This window comes from Hydra viridissima, unplaced genomic scaffold, assembly GCF_058129835.1.
Source record: "Hydra viridissima isolate aposymbiotic clone 2 unplaced genomic scaffold, HvirCarnegie_v1 scaffold_23, whole genome shotgun sequence".
Classification (NCBI taxonomy): domain Eukaryota; kingdom Metazoa; phylum Cnidaria; class Hydrozoa; order Anthoathecata; family Hydridae; genus Hydra; species Hydra viridissima.
This window is the reverse complement of record NW_028324322.1, coordinates 109,636-123,321: the sequence shown is the minus strand read 5'-3', so window position 1 is coordinate 123,321 and position 13,686 is coordinate 109,636. Positions and strand designations below refer to the sequence as shown.

Here is a 13,686-nt window from a genome sequence, read left to right as displayed (position 1 = left end):
CCATTTTCATAAAAATGTTCAACTTTTTTAAAAATGTAATTTCTAAGTTAGAAATAGTGCCTTATTTTAATAATGATGTACAAAGTAATATCAAAACTAATAAAATATAATAAGTCAGACTAAATTTAGTCTGTTAACAAATGAAATTTTAGAGACATATTGTGTGTTTGTTTGTCTTTATAATATATACATGCTTTTTATAAAATTTCACATAAATGTATATTAAAAAAAATTTTCAGCTCAATCAGTAGCAAACTTTGGACATTTTTAAATTAGTTGTTGGAGTAATAAATCATTAAAAAACTTTTGGTCGTAGGAGGTATTTTAGTGGGCAAACATCCTGTGGTAGAAAAGTTTTTCAAGCATTTTTAAAACGTGACAGCTATTTGTATATATATACATATATATTTAATATATGAACTTCAATAAATACGAATAAATATATATATATATATATATATATATATATATATATATATATATATATATATATATATACACTGGCGAGCAAAAAAAAGTGAACAGCGACTGCTTACGCATAAAATGAGAGAGCTCTGGTCAGAAACTTATACAAGCTTGTTTATTTTTGTTCGTACTATCAAAGAATTTACGTTTATCTTTCAAAGAAAACATGAATAAACTTCTAAACATTAGATATGAATACAGTGCACGTTGTCAGCAAAATCTGTAGTTGATATTAGAGCGTGGGTGAAATAGGTCGTATTATCGCTATATTATTATTATAAAAAATAAAAGGAAAAAAATGTCTCCAAATAAAAGGTAATTTTTTTTTATTTTTATTTTGGTTATTATTTATGCCTCTAACTTATTTAAAACGAAAAATCCCCTTTAATTTTGATGTTATTGGATTCTTATGAAAAAAAAAATATTCATTTAGAATACATAGTTTATCATTAAATAAATATTTTCTTCATATATTACTCTAAAAATATTATCATTTTTCTTTCACAGAGGACCTCATTTAACAATGGAACAAAAAGGAATCATTGTTGGAATGAGTGCGTCCGGTAAATCGATACGCCAAATTATTCAAATTATGAAAGCTCAAGGTGTAAACATTAGTGTTGGTGGAGTTCACAAGATACTTTCATGTCAGAAAAACAATAAAACAACAGCTAGAAAAAAAGGTTCTGGCAGACCAAGAAAAATGACGGAAAGAGATTGTCACAAGTTAAAATTCAATGTTTTAAAAAATCGAAAAACCACTATGACGCATATCGCAGAAACTTTTACGTGTTCTGATGATAAAAATGTTAGCCGATGGACAATTTCGAGGCGTCTTAAAGATCAGGGGTTCAAAATACACCCATGTAAAAAAGTACCTCTTCTTACAGCACGCCATAAAAAGGCAAGGTTAGCTTGGGTAAAAAATAAGAAAAACACAGACTGGACAAAAATATTATGGTCAGATGAATCACGATTTTGTTTGCATTCAGATCGTCCACAGATGTGCATTAGACGTAAGAACGAACAATTAAATACAGATTGTATTCACCAAACGGTAAAGGGTAATCTTGGAATTATGGTTTGGGGTTGTTTTTCTGCCAAAGGTGTGGGCAGATTGCATAGAGTCGAAGATGGATTACGAATAAATGCCAAAGAATACATTAGTATTCTACAAAAATCTTTGCTGCCCACACTGGAAGAATTAGAAGAGGATGAAATTAAATTTCAACATGACAATGCTCCTTGCCATACGTCTAAACAAGTTAAAAAATGGCTCAAGGATAACAATATCTTCCTTTTTGAAAATTGGCCTGCCCAAAGTCCAGACCTTAATCCCATTGAAAATTTGTGGGACTATATGGACAAAGAGGTCCATAAAAATAATATTTCATCTTTGGATGATCTTTGGGCAGCCATAAAACAAGTTTGGGTTACGATACCTGACCGTTTGATAGCAAATTTAATTGAGTCGATGCCGCGTCGATTAAATGAAGTGATGAAAAATGGTGGTGGCCACACAAAATATTAATTTTTTTTTTCAAAATGAGTCGTATATATGTGTATGTATATGTATTTAATATAAGCGATATGTTATATTTTATGTATTATATTTTTAATTGATTAATAATACATAATTTACTGAAAAATTGTACTGTTCACTTTTTTTTGCTCGCCAGTGTATATATATATATATATATATATATATATATATATATATATATATATATATATATATATATATATATATTTAATATATGAACTTTAATAAATACGAATTCTCTCGATAGTAATTTTTTATTTTATCTAAGAAATTTTCGCTAGATTATTGATACGAGCATCTTCAGCTTTAATTACAAATTACTAATAAATTAAATTACAAACAAACTTTAACGGTAACGTCACTTTTTAATGGCTTCTTTAAACTTCGCTTTAATTGGGCTTCTTTTATATTACGTAGGTATAAAAAATATGGCGTCCAGAATTTCGTTTTTACATATTAACCGTCATCTAAATTCATACCTCCATTTTTAGGTCCTCATTTGTTGAATTGAATTTCGATTGCCTCTCGAACTTTTTTTATTCAAATTTTTTGGTTTCTACTTTTAACGTCTTTATTTGATCAAGTTAGACGATATACATATATATATATATATATATATATATATATATATATATATATATATATATATATATATATATATATATATATATATATATATATATATATATATATATATTTATATTTATATATATATATAATATATGATATATATATACAGTAGCGTCCAAAAGTAATTGGACAAACACCTTTTTTGTTATATTTTCTCATTAAGTAAAGATTTTTAAATGAAATTTCGTGTAAGCGTGTCAATTTATACTACAATTATGAAAAACAAAACAAAAATTTCCTTTTGGGAGTAATTACTCAAAATTTTGCTAAAAGAATGGAAATGATTGGCTCAAAAGTAATTGGACAAACTAAACTCTAACAATGTTGATATAACTTAGACTATTTGAACTTCTTTTTCTGAAGGCAGATTTTTATATAAACATTTAATGATCAATAATTTGTAATGGGACATAATAAATATATAAGTGAGGCAGTGAAAAAGTTGATTGTACAAGCATTTAATAACGGTAAGACTGTGCGACAAATTTCAATAGATATGAATATTCCACGATCAACAGTTGGTTATACATTAAAAGTTTTTCAACAACGGAGTCACTTCCAAGTATTAACAAAGTCAGGACGCCCGAAATCAAAAACTTTTCGCCAAGATGTTGTAGTAAGATCGTCAAAGGCAGATCCGCGCAAGAGTGCTAAAGATATTCATAGAGAACTTACACAGTCCCATCAAATTTCTTGCTCTTATGCAACAGTAAAGCGTCGCTTAAGACAAAACAACCTTTTTGGCCGTCGTCCTGTTAAAAAACCTTTTATTTCTGCAAAAAATCGTAGAGCACGGTTAAAATTCGCTAAAGAACATCTAAGTTGGACAGCAAACCAATGGTCAAAAATACTATGGAGTGATGAGTCAAAGTTTAATATGTTTGGTTCTGATGGTATTAAATATGTTCCACGTCCAATAAGTCTTCGAAATGATGTTAAGTACCAAGTTCCTACAGTAAAGCATGGTGGTGGTTCATTAATGGTTTGGTCATGTTTTAGCCGTGATGGAGTAGGTCCAATCTATCGAGTTCAAGGCATTATGGACCAAAACATGTATAAAGGAATAATCAAAGATATAATGCTGCCACATGCAAATAACAAAATGTTGCCTGGTTGGACTTTCCAACACGCCAATGATCCAAAACACACTTCCAAGCTAGTCATGGATTTTTTAGCTCAAAAGAAAGTTCGTATCTTGGAATGGCCGTCACAATCTCCGGACCTGAACCCAATCGAACATCTTTGGGAACATTTTGAGAGAAAAATTAGTGTTCGGAAACCATCTAATCAGCATGATTTGTTTGAGTTGATTAAGCGCACTTGGGAGGAAATACCAATTGATGTTTTAATTAATTTGGTTGATTCAATGCCACGTAGATGTAATGCAGTCGTTGCGGCAAAAGGTTTTCCAACGAAGTACTAGGATTATGCTCAGATTATATACATTATGTAACAGAATATAACACTATGTAATATTATATATATTATTTAACAGAAATCTTCATAAAAAATGCTGAAAATTTATCCTTTGTTGAGAAAGTTTTATTTTTAAACGACATACTTAGTTTGTCCAATTACTTTTGAGCCAGTCATTTCCATTCTTTTAGCAAAGTTTTTAGTAATTACTCCCAAAAGGGAACTTTTGTTTTCTTTTTCATAATTGTAGTATAATTTGACATGCTTATGCAAAATTTCATTTAAAAATCTTGACTCAATGAGAAAATATAACCAAAAAGTTGTTTGTTCAATTATTTTTGGACGCTACTGTATATTTATGTAAATAAAAAACATGATATCTAATTAGATAATCTATTATAATGGCTCCACAATCTTGGGCTTAAGTTGTTTATTTTGAAAATAAGATTGAAACAAAGGCAGTTGTTCCATCTTGTTGGGTAAAAGATTGTTGGTTATTTTGGCCGACTGGGGTTCATGCAATGAAAGCTGCCTATAATAAGTTTCCAATTGATGATTCCTGGAACAAGCTCAGAGTTAAAAGAATTAAAGTAACTGGAGGTCATTAAATTTTACTGTATTCATTTCTATTTTAATTGTGTAATATGAATAAAAAAAACTTTTGTTAATGTTTTATATTAACAGTGAAGTACAATATCAAATAAACATTTTTCTTTCTAGTTTGGTATCAGTAATATTTTGAATCTGTTTATTTCATTATTATTGCTTAGATATATATTGTAATCTGTTTACACTTATTCTACATTTTAGTTTTTACATTTATTGTTTATATATGCTTTACTAAATAATTACTAATAGATAAAGAAGTATGTGAAGGATTTAATTTCACGACTTCAGAGGAACTTGAAGAAGAATGTGAGTAATAATGTTTGTGAATAATTGTGTTTCTATTTGGATTTGTCTTTTCTTTGCTTTTTATATAGTAAAGAATAGTAAAAAAAAAAAAAAGAATTATATGTATTTATAAAAAATTGTATAAACATGCTTAATAAATTGCATTTTTTTAAAGAATTTTAGAAAAAGGTTTTTAAACAACTTTTAGAAATTAAAAATATGGTAAAAGATCTTTAAAATGTTTCTTCAGTTGTATCCGAAGATCTGCAAAGAAATGCATTGAGTTCAATAGAAAAACTTATTGAGCTAGATACTACGTTAAATGACAGTGTCATTTTTTTAAATGGGTAAGTTGCCCTGTTGCTATTGCTAGTTTGAACTTTTTCTTTATGTTGTCATGGTAAAATCATTTTTATTACGCAGGTCAACAAAAAAAAAAATTTACTGGTGTCCAAAATATTTTAATGAATTTGGGGTATTTTTGGGGTGTTTATTCTGAATATGCTATCAGTTTTGCCAGATTGGCTCAAGTTTTTGATATTTTTGGTATTTTATTTATAGCACTTGTTGGTAAATGCGACGCATCATCTCATTAATTTCTTGGGATTAGTACTTGAACTGAGCAGTTCTCAATATAGTTTTTTTGTTAATTAGTGTTCTAAAAGTTTGTTCATAGCTTGATTTTTGCACTAACTTTATGTTGTTGTTTGTTTTCCAGTGAAAAGCATGAACTCATCAAGAAGAAGTGATCTTAACAATCCAGACTCATTTTGTTACATTTGTGGTGAATATACACTGCAAAAACATAGAAGAAACATAATAGACTTCATAAAAAAAGTGTATTTGGCCTATTTTGGGGTTATGCTTGGGGACCAAACAAGTCTTGGGCACCACACATAGTGTGCAAAGCATGTATCGATTTATTACGAAAATGGAGCAAAGGACAAAGAAAAAGCTTCAAATTTGGTGTTCCATTGGTGTGGAGAGAGCAAAAAAATCATCATGATGACTGTTATTTCTGTGCAGTGCAAGGATTCAATATGCATAAGAAACAAAAATGGGAGTATCCTAACATGGAATCTGCAAGAAGGCCTGTCCCTCATTGTGAAGATGTGCCTGTACCTGTGTTTACCATGTTACCTGACCTTCCCCCACCTGATGATGATGAAATGCAGGGTATGGAGCGAAGCATTAGTTCTGGAAGTGAACCAGAATATGAAGGAAGTTTCAGAACACCTACGCAATTTACCCGAGGAGAGCTCAACGATCTAATAAGAGACCTCAACCTCTCAAAAAGTGCATCTGAACTTTAGCTTCAAGGCTAAGTGAAAAAAATTGTCTGACGCCTGAAACTAAAATTACATCTTACAGGACCAGAGAAGAAGCACTTCTTCAATCTTTCTGTGAAGATGACCTACTTGTATATTGTAAGGATATTCCTGGCCTGATGCTGCAAATGGGTTTACAAGTATATCGTTCTGAAGACTGGAGGCTTTTCATAGATAGTTCTAAAATGAGTTTGAAATGTGTTTAGTTGAACAATGGCAATCAGTGTGCATCTCTTCCAGTAGCTCACTCAACTAAACTTACAGAACAATACAAAAATGTCAAAATGGTCTCGGAGAAAATGTGCTACCATGAACATTCGTGACTGATATGTGTTGATTTAAAAATGGTCAACTTTTTACTTGGACAGCAAAGTGGATACACAAAGTATCCTTGCTTCATCTGCATGTGGGATAGTAGAGCAAAACATCAGCACTGGGAGAAACTGAATTGGCCTCCAAGGGACACCTTGACAGTAGGAGCAACAAACATAGTGAACGAACCTTTGGTGGACAGGGAAAAAATCATTTTACCACCACTTCACATAAAGTTAGGATTAATGAAGCAGTTCGTAAAGGCATTAGACAAAGATGGTAATTGCTTCATGTACATCTGCAGATCTTTTCCTGGTCTTAGTAGCAAAAAATTGAAGGCAGGAATCTTTGATGGTCCTCAAATTCGGAAACTCATTAAAGATTCAAATTTTCCTAAGGAAACGAATGATATTGAAGCTGCTGCATAGTGTAGTTTTGTGTTGGTAGTGAAGAACTTCTTGGGAAATAAAAAGGCAGACAATTATGAAGAACTGGTACAAAACATGCTATTGAGATTTAGAAATCTGGGTGTACACATGAGCATTAAATTGTATTATCTTCACAGTCACTTGGACAGATTTCCAGAAAACCTTTACAAAAGATTGCCTTTAATTATTTAATTATTTAAACATTGATTAAAGATTTTTTTGAAAGCAGGTATCGCAAATAACAAAAACTGGTGGAGTTAACTTAAAAGATAATGTAAAACGTGTTATTGAGCGGTAGGTCAATTCTCTACACCTTTCCAAGCCGAATTGGCAATTGTTTTTAACGGATTATTTAAAAAGTGTTTGCGAAATATATTTATTATATTAAATACATTTATACGCATTTTTAAGCATATCATTATATGCTTTCTTTCCTGGAGCATAAACGTTGAATTGTACAATATTGTAAATATTGATTCAAATAATTACTACCTTTTTAGGCTGCTAACGATTGAGTTGCGCTGTTTGTTAAACATGAAGGGGCAAACCAATTCCACGAACAAAACCAAACAAAAGTTTGCTATTTCAAAGACAAAATTGTATCGTGTTTTAGTTGGTAATATGTTTTATTTAAACTTTTTATGTATGCAGATTTTTACTAATACCATTTAAGTAAGAAGTTTGAATTTTATATTTAAAAGAGTGTCTCAAAAAGATACCCAGATGAAGCAGGGATTTATGAAGCTGTAAAATCAATTCTGAAATAATCGCCAATAAATTTTTGTATAAAGCAGAAATCGGAAGTTTGGATTTTTTAATGACATTTTAGGATATGTGATAATTTTGTTTATGTCCTGTGTAAAGCGCTTTTTCTAAAATATACGTTTATTCATTTAATCTTTCATTGTATTATAAATTGTTTTATTCAAGCTTTTCAAACTTAAGCAACTACAGTTGGCTAATTAGATTGCTTCAAAGAAACTGACGATAGTAAAAGTTTGTTATATATATATATATACATATTGGGTTGAGGAATAATTCATGAGCGTTTTTTTCAAATTTAAAAATGCACGCAGAAATAAAATGCATAGGCAAAATGTTTTATGTTGTTTGAAAAAGAATGTTTTGCTCTACAAGATAGTGTGTTTTGATTTGTTAGTTTTTTTTATTTTTGTGTATTTTCAGATCATTAAAATGGAATGTCAAGTGGACAAAACTGAGCATTTTCGACACCATTTGCTTTTTGCATTTAATCGAGGTGATAAGGCCGCCGAAGCTGCTCGTGAGATTTGTGCTGTGTATGGAGAAGGAGCAATGCCTGAAAGTACCGACCGCCGTTGGTTTTCGCGCTTCAAAATATGGGAATTTTGACCTCAAGGACGGATCACATACCGGTCGACCAATTGAGTTCGACGAAGAGCGATTGAATCAACTTCTTCACGAAAATCCACGTCAAACGACCAGAGAATTGGCGGAGCAGATGGATTGTGATCAAAAAACTGTGGTGAACCACCTTCACTCAATGGGCAAGGTTCAGAAACTCGGCGCTTGGGTGCCACACACTTTGAGCGAAAACAACAAAAATCAACGTTCCACAATCGCCGCCGGTATGCTCGCTCGTCATCGCTCAACACATGGTCACAAACAGCGTTTTCTTTACCGCATTGTCACTGGCGATGAAAAATGGTGCCTTTACGTCAATATGAAGCAGCGAAAAGAATGGCTCAGCCCCAATAAACAAGCATCTACGTTCAACAACTGCACCGACTCAACGAAGCAATTCAGCAAAAAAGACCAAATAGGCGAAATGGCGTTCTTCCGCAACACGACAACGCCCGTCCTCACATCGCCAATATGACCAAAGCCGCGATTCAAGAATTCGAATGGGAAGTGCTGCCTCATCCTTCATACTCTCCAGACTTGGCGCCGTCAGATTTTCATCTGTTTCGATCGCTTTCGAACGCTTTGCGCGGTGTATCGTTCAATAATGACGTGGAATTGAGGGCTTGGTTGGACGAATTCTTTGAGTCAAGACCGGGAGATTTCTATCGCCGAGGCATCGAAAAACTTATTGAACGATGGAAGGAAGTCGTAAACAACAACGGAGAGTATATTATTGATTAAATCTTTGTAGTTTTTTTGTTTAAAACAAATTTGAAAAAAACGCTCATGAATTATTCCTTAACATAATACATACATGTATACTATATAAGTTTATTAAAAATCATACTAACTCATTAACATTTTTTTTTACGTTTGCTCTCAGACCACTAATGATAAAAGTTTTATTTTTTAGTTTGGATTCTGTATCTCAATGATATCTTTGCTTATCGATACGATATCTTGTAAATTGTATTTTTATATTGTATAAATATATATGCAGAAACTCACACACACAAATCTTTAAAAAAATATTTTTATTTTTATATATATCTATGAATTGTATATTTTAGGCTTTTTTATATTTATCATTTTATATTACTGTTGTATTAAAAATCAATTTTGGAAATATTGCAAGTGTAGAGTTCAACATACAATTTTGTTTTATTTGCCAATTCAATATATATACATACATATATATATATATATATATATATATATATATATATATATATATATATATATATATATATATATATATATATATATATATATATATATATATATATATATATATATATATATATATATATTATTTATTTATTATAGCCACGATTAATTACGTTTAATTATATTTCGCGATATTTTATACAGCGCATTAAAGCGTTGCTTCAACGTTATATTTCAACCAAGGACTACTATACGGCAGTACGCGCAAAATCGATTTCCTGACTCCGCTAGCAAAGGCCATTGTTTTTATCAAAGTTGTAGTGTTCTTTTACTTTCCAGTAATAATTTTTGAAAATCTTTTACTTTTATTATGGTGAACAAATGTGGCGTTGTAAATTGTAAAGGGAATTATAATAAATTTAATAAGTGTCGTGTTTTTAAATTACCCAAAGATGAAGTTGAGAAACAGAGATGAATTAACGTGCTTCCTTCACGTAAAAATTTTATTATGGAGCCATCTAAATTCTTTAAATGTGAAAAAAATTGGCCTGAAAATACAGAAATGATAAAGGTGCCTGGTGGCTATACTCGACAAGCTTGTGCACCAAGTATTTTTAATGTTCCTTTTTCTTGTTTACCAACACCAAAGCCTGTGCTTCGCCTATCTAAGCCTGTGGATCAGCAATTGAAGTATTTCATCAAAAAAGATAAAATTCGTTTTCTGATTTTCGTCCTGACACCGAATTACACAAAAAGTATGAAAATATAGTAATATCTCGACAAGAGGATAAATTCTTATGCATTTTTATGTCAAAAGATTTCAAAGAGAGTTTTATGACAATTATTGTTTATGATAAGTGTACCTTGTGCTCACCACTAACCTTTTCTGCTTTTAAACATGGAATTAGTGTTTCATTAGGTAATATATTGAATCCAAACAATGGCTTAATCTTCTACTCAAAATTTTTCGAAGCAATTAATTTAGTTCATAATTATAAACTCCATGTTGATGATGTCATTGAAAAGGTGTCAAATACTCTTTCAGAAAATGAATTTGAATTGATGATATTAAGCAAAAGATGATGATATTAAGCAAAAGAAATTGAATTTCATTACCTATTTGTACGTTATTGGACGTATTTCGTGCCCACTAAGTAGGTTAGGTATTTGGTCACTTATGGATTAGGGTTAGGCCTGCAATCTTTTAAATAGAAGAAAAAAGAAAAATATTAATCATCTGGTCATGCGTTTTATCGTTTACTTTCGTCCAACACTTTATGGAAAAAATGTGTTGTGCGAAAAACATTTAGGAGATCCATATATATATATATATATATATATATATATATATATATATATATATATATATATATATATATATATATATATATATATATATATATATATATATATATATATATGACAATATTTATTACCATAATGTTATTTAAATTTGGTTCAATATTTAACCGTGTTTTTATTTTATTTTTTAAATTAATTATTAAGGTTACTCAAATGAGAGCAGTTGGAGGAGCGACTCCACGGAAAACGATTAAAAATGTTTTGAATGCAATCATGACCCAAGGTATTCAGGCGTTGTTTAGCAAGGACGGTAGAAAAGGAAAGAGAAAATTTACAGGCATTGCTTATTATAAATGCATAAAAGGTGAGCATTGAATGCGAATTTGAAGCTATTGCATCTTACTTAAGACTGAATATTTTTGCTAATAGTAAGTAGAGGAACATGAAGCAGTAGTTCATTGCTTATTTTCTGCTACTCATTGTTTGTAAATATATTTGCGGTCGTTTTCGTTTTAATTTAGTTTTTTATGTACGACTTTCCAAAACCAATAACATAGTAATATAAATTTTTATTGCTCTTGCTTTTTTTTAATATAAATTGTTATTGGGGTATGTGAGGCTCCATAGCTATGGTGAAAACAACTCATCTAGGAGAAAGAAAACTCTAATATCAAATCCCCACTTTAATGTGGTATGGGCAGGAGGAGCTCATAAATATTGGCTCGTAATATTTTGTACAAAAGGTTTACTTGGAAGGGCATCTAGTTGTAAAATTTGTATCAAATTATACTTAATGTAATTCTCATTACGAATTAATACTTTGGAAAACCGTCTAAGCCATATATGTGGAACCATATGGTTCCACATATATATTGCTAAGACGGTTTTCCATATTACCAATTATAGAATTTATAGAATTCCATAGAATCATACTTTAGAGTTTAAAGTACATATGTAATTAAATTTTATAATAATAATTAATATTATTTTAAATAATCTGTTGATTTTTTTGGTTTAAATTTTACTTTGCTTTTGATTTTAATTGGAATTTGTTTCGATTTTCTAAAACCCTATATTTGAAAGACAATTTTGGCATAAATAATATTTTTTTAGAAGCCGTTGTTGGTGACAAAGTTGGTTAAGATTCAAGCAGCATCGAGGGTGCCATTGGCGACATTGAAACCAGCCAAAAAATAATGCCTTTGCAAGATTGTATTTATTATATATATTTAAGAATATTATTCATTTTACTTTTTGTAATGATTTTTGTCATCAAATGTACAAAAAACGTTCAATGTACGTTCAGTTTACGTTCTGAACGTCCTAACCTTTTTTGAACCAAAATAATTTTCTTTACTCAGCGTGGAACGTTCAAAAGACGTCTGAATTACATTCGGAAAGTGTGCAGGAATAAATTAAAGTACAGATCAAATAACCAGCTAAACTAAAGCTAAAAACCATAATGGAAATAACTTAGTTAAATATTTATTTTTATGGTTAACTTTCCGTAGATATTTTAACATTTAGTAATTGTTAACTGCGTTCGCCATTTTTTTTGTATAAATATGAAAATTCTTTATTAAAATTGATAAAATAACAAACGACTTTCATAACAAATTGTTTATTTCGAAAACTATTAAAAGTAATTCTTAGTTATTATTTACAACTTTTTTCTATGCTGATTTTATATTTTTATCAAATTTATTATTTTCTATAAATATTAAATTTTATATAAATATATTTATGATATAAACTGATGATATTATACACACTAGCAAAAAGCAACCCGTAATACGGGTTATGGTAGGTCTGTTACTTAACAGACGGACCATATTAATAGTGGCAGTTTTCCACAATTTAAAGTTGCGAAACCTTAACTATACCCTTTTAGAAAAACGCCTTCAAATTGACAAAATTAAACCATCTGTAAAATTAAAATAAAAAGCATGCGGATGTAAAATAATTTACCAATTATTCAACATTATTTAAGTAATTTACAACTGACGTAAGTCACATCAGTGTAGGGCAGAACCATTTTCCTCGACATTATTAAGTTCAACACAATATGTTTTTGGTTACTAACACAAAATAATAACACTTTATCATGCTTTAAATTGACGAAAAAGTAAGGCTATATTCTTGTTATATTTTTTATAACATGAATTTTAATAAGATTAATATTAGGCAAACGTAAATTATACATGATTTATTAGTTTTTTGGTATCCCCTTGATACATTTTTCTTTAAAACAGGAAAATGTCTTTAAAACGTTAAATGCACATAGCCAAATAAATTTATTTAAAATAACTGACCATTACTATTCATGGCACTTATCTGACCATTTTTATATATATGTCCTCTTTGTTTCAATAGCTTTTAGTAAACGGTAACTTACTACCATTTGCTAAAAATTCCTTTTGTTACTCGAAATTTAATTATCTTAAATATTTTGACACTAATAAAGGACCTCCCTTCCCCGTTTTTGCCTTAATGGTGGTTAGGAGAATAGTTATTTTTATTAAGAGTAGTCAAGTTTTTGATGAAGACCTTTTACCAGAATAATGAAATGTAAAACAATGATTTACGTGTATAAGAGTTTTTTCTTTTTAATATTTATAAGATTTAAACATATGTAAGAATTTTTTCTTTCCTCAAAAGTGTTGCAAATCCAAACTAAGCTAATTAATTAGTTAAAAACCTTATAAAATTTAAGCAACTCGATATTTGAAAAATGCGCTAAACTACAATATTCACCACCCATTTAAAAAGATTCCCTAAATTACGTACAGCAAATTATTAGGCTTAAAATAGAGAAAAT

The 13,686-nt window shown here is 29.9% G+C and overlaps 1 long non-coding RNA gene and 1 pseudogene across 4 annotated transcripts; both read left to right on the top strand.

Moving 5' to 3' along the window:
• Positions 1–13,046, top strand: part of LOC149876226 (uncharacterized) — a 46,726-nt pseudogene extending 33,680 nt beyond the window's left edge.
• On the top strand, positions 4,437–8,890 carry LOC149876227 (uncharacterized). Of its 4 annotated transcripts, none has more exons than XR_016448835.1 (6): positions 4,437–4,654; positions 4,913–4,969; positions 5,199–5,295; positions 5,510–7,310; positions 7,517–7,632; positions 8,202–8,890. It is a non-coding gene; the product is annotated as an uncharacterized LOC149876227 (long non-coding RNA). The 4 variants fall into 4 exon arrangements; XR_016448834.1 differs by having other exon boundaries at positions 7,246–7,310; positions 8,202–8,742; XR_016448833.1 differs by having other exon boundaries at positions 7,243–7,310; positions 8,202–8,742.
• Positions 13,047–13,686: the final 640 nt, after the last annotated feature.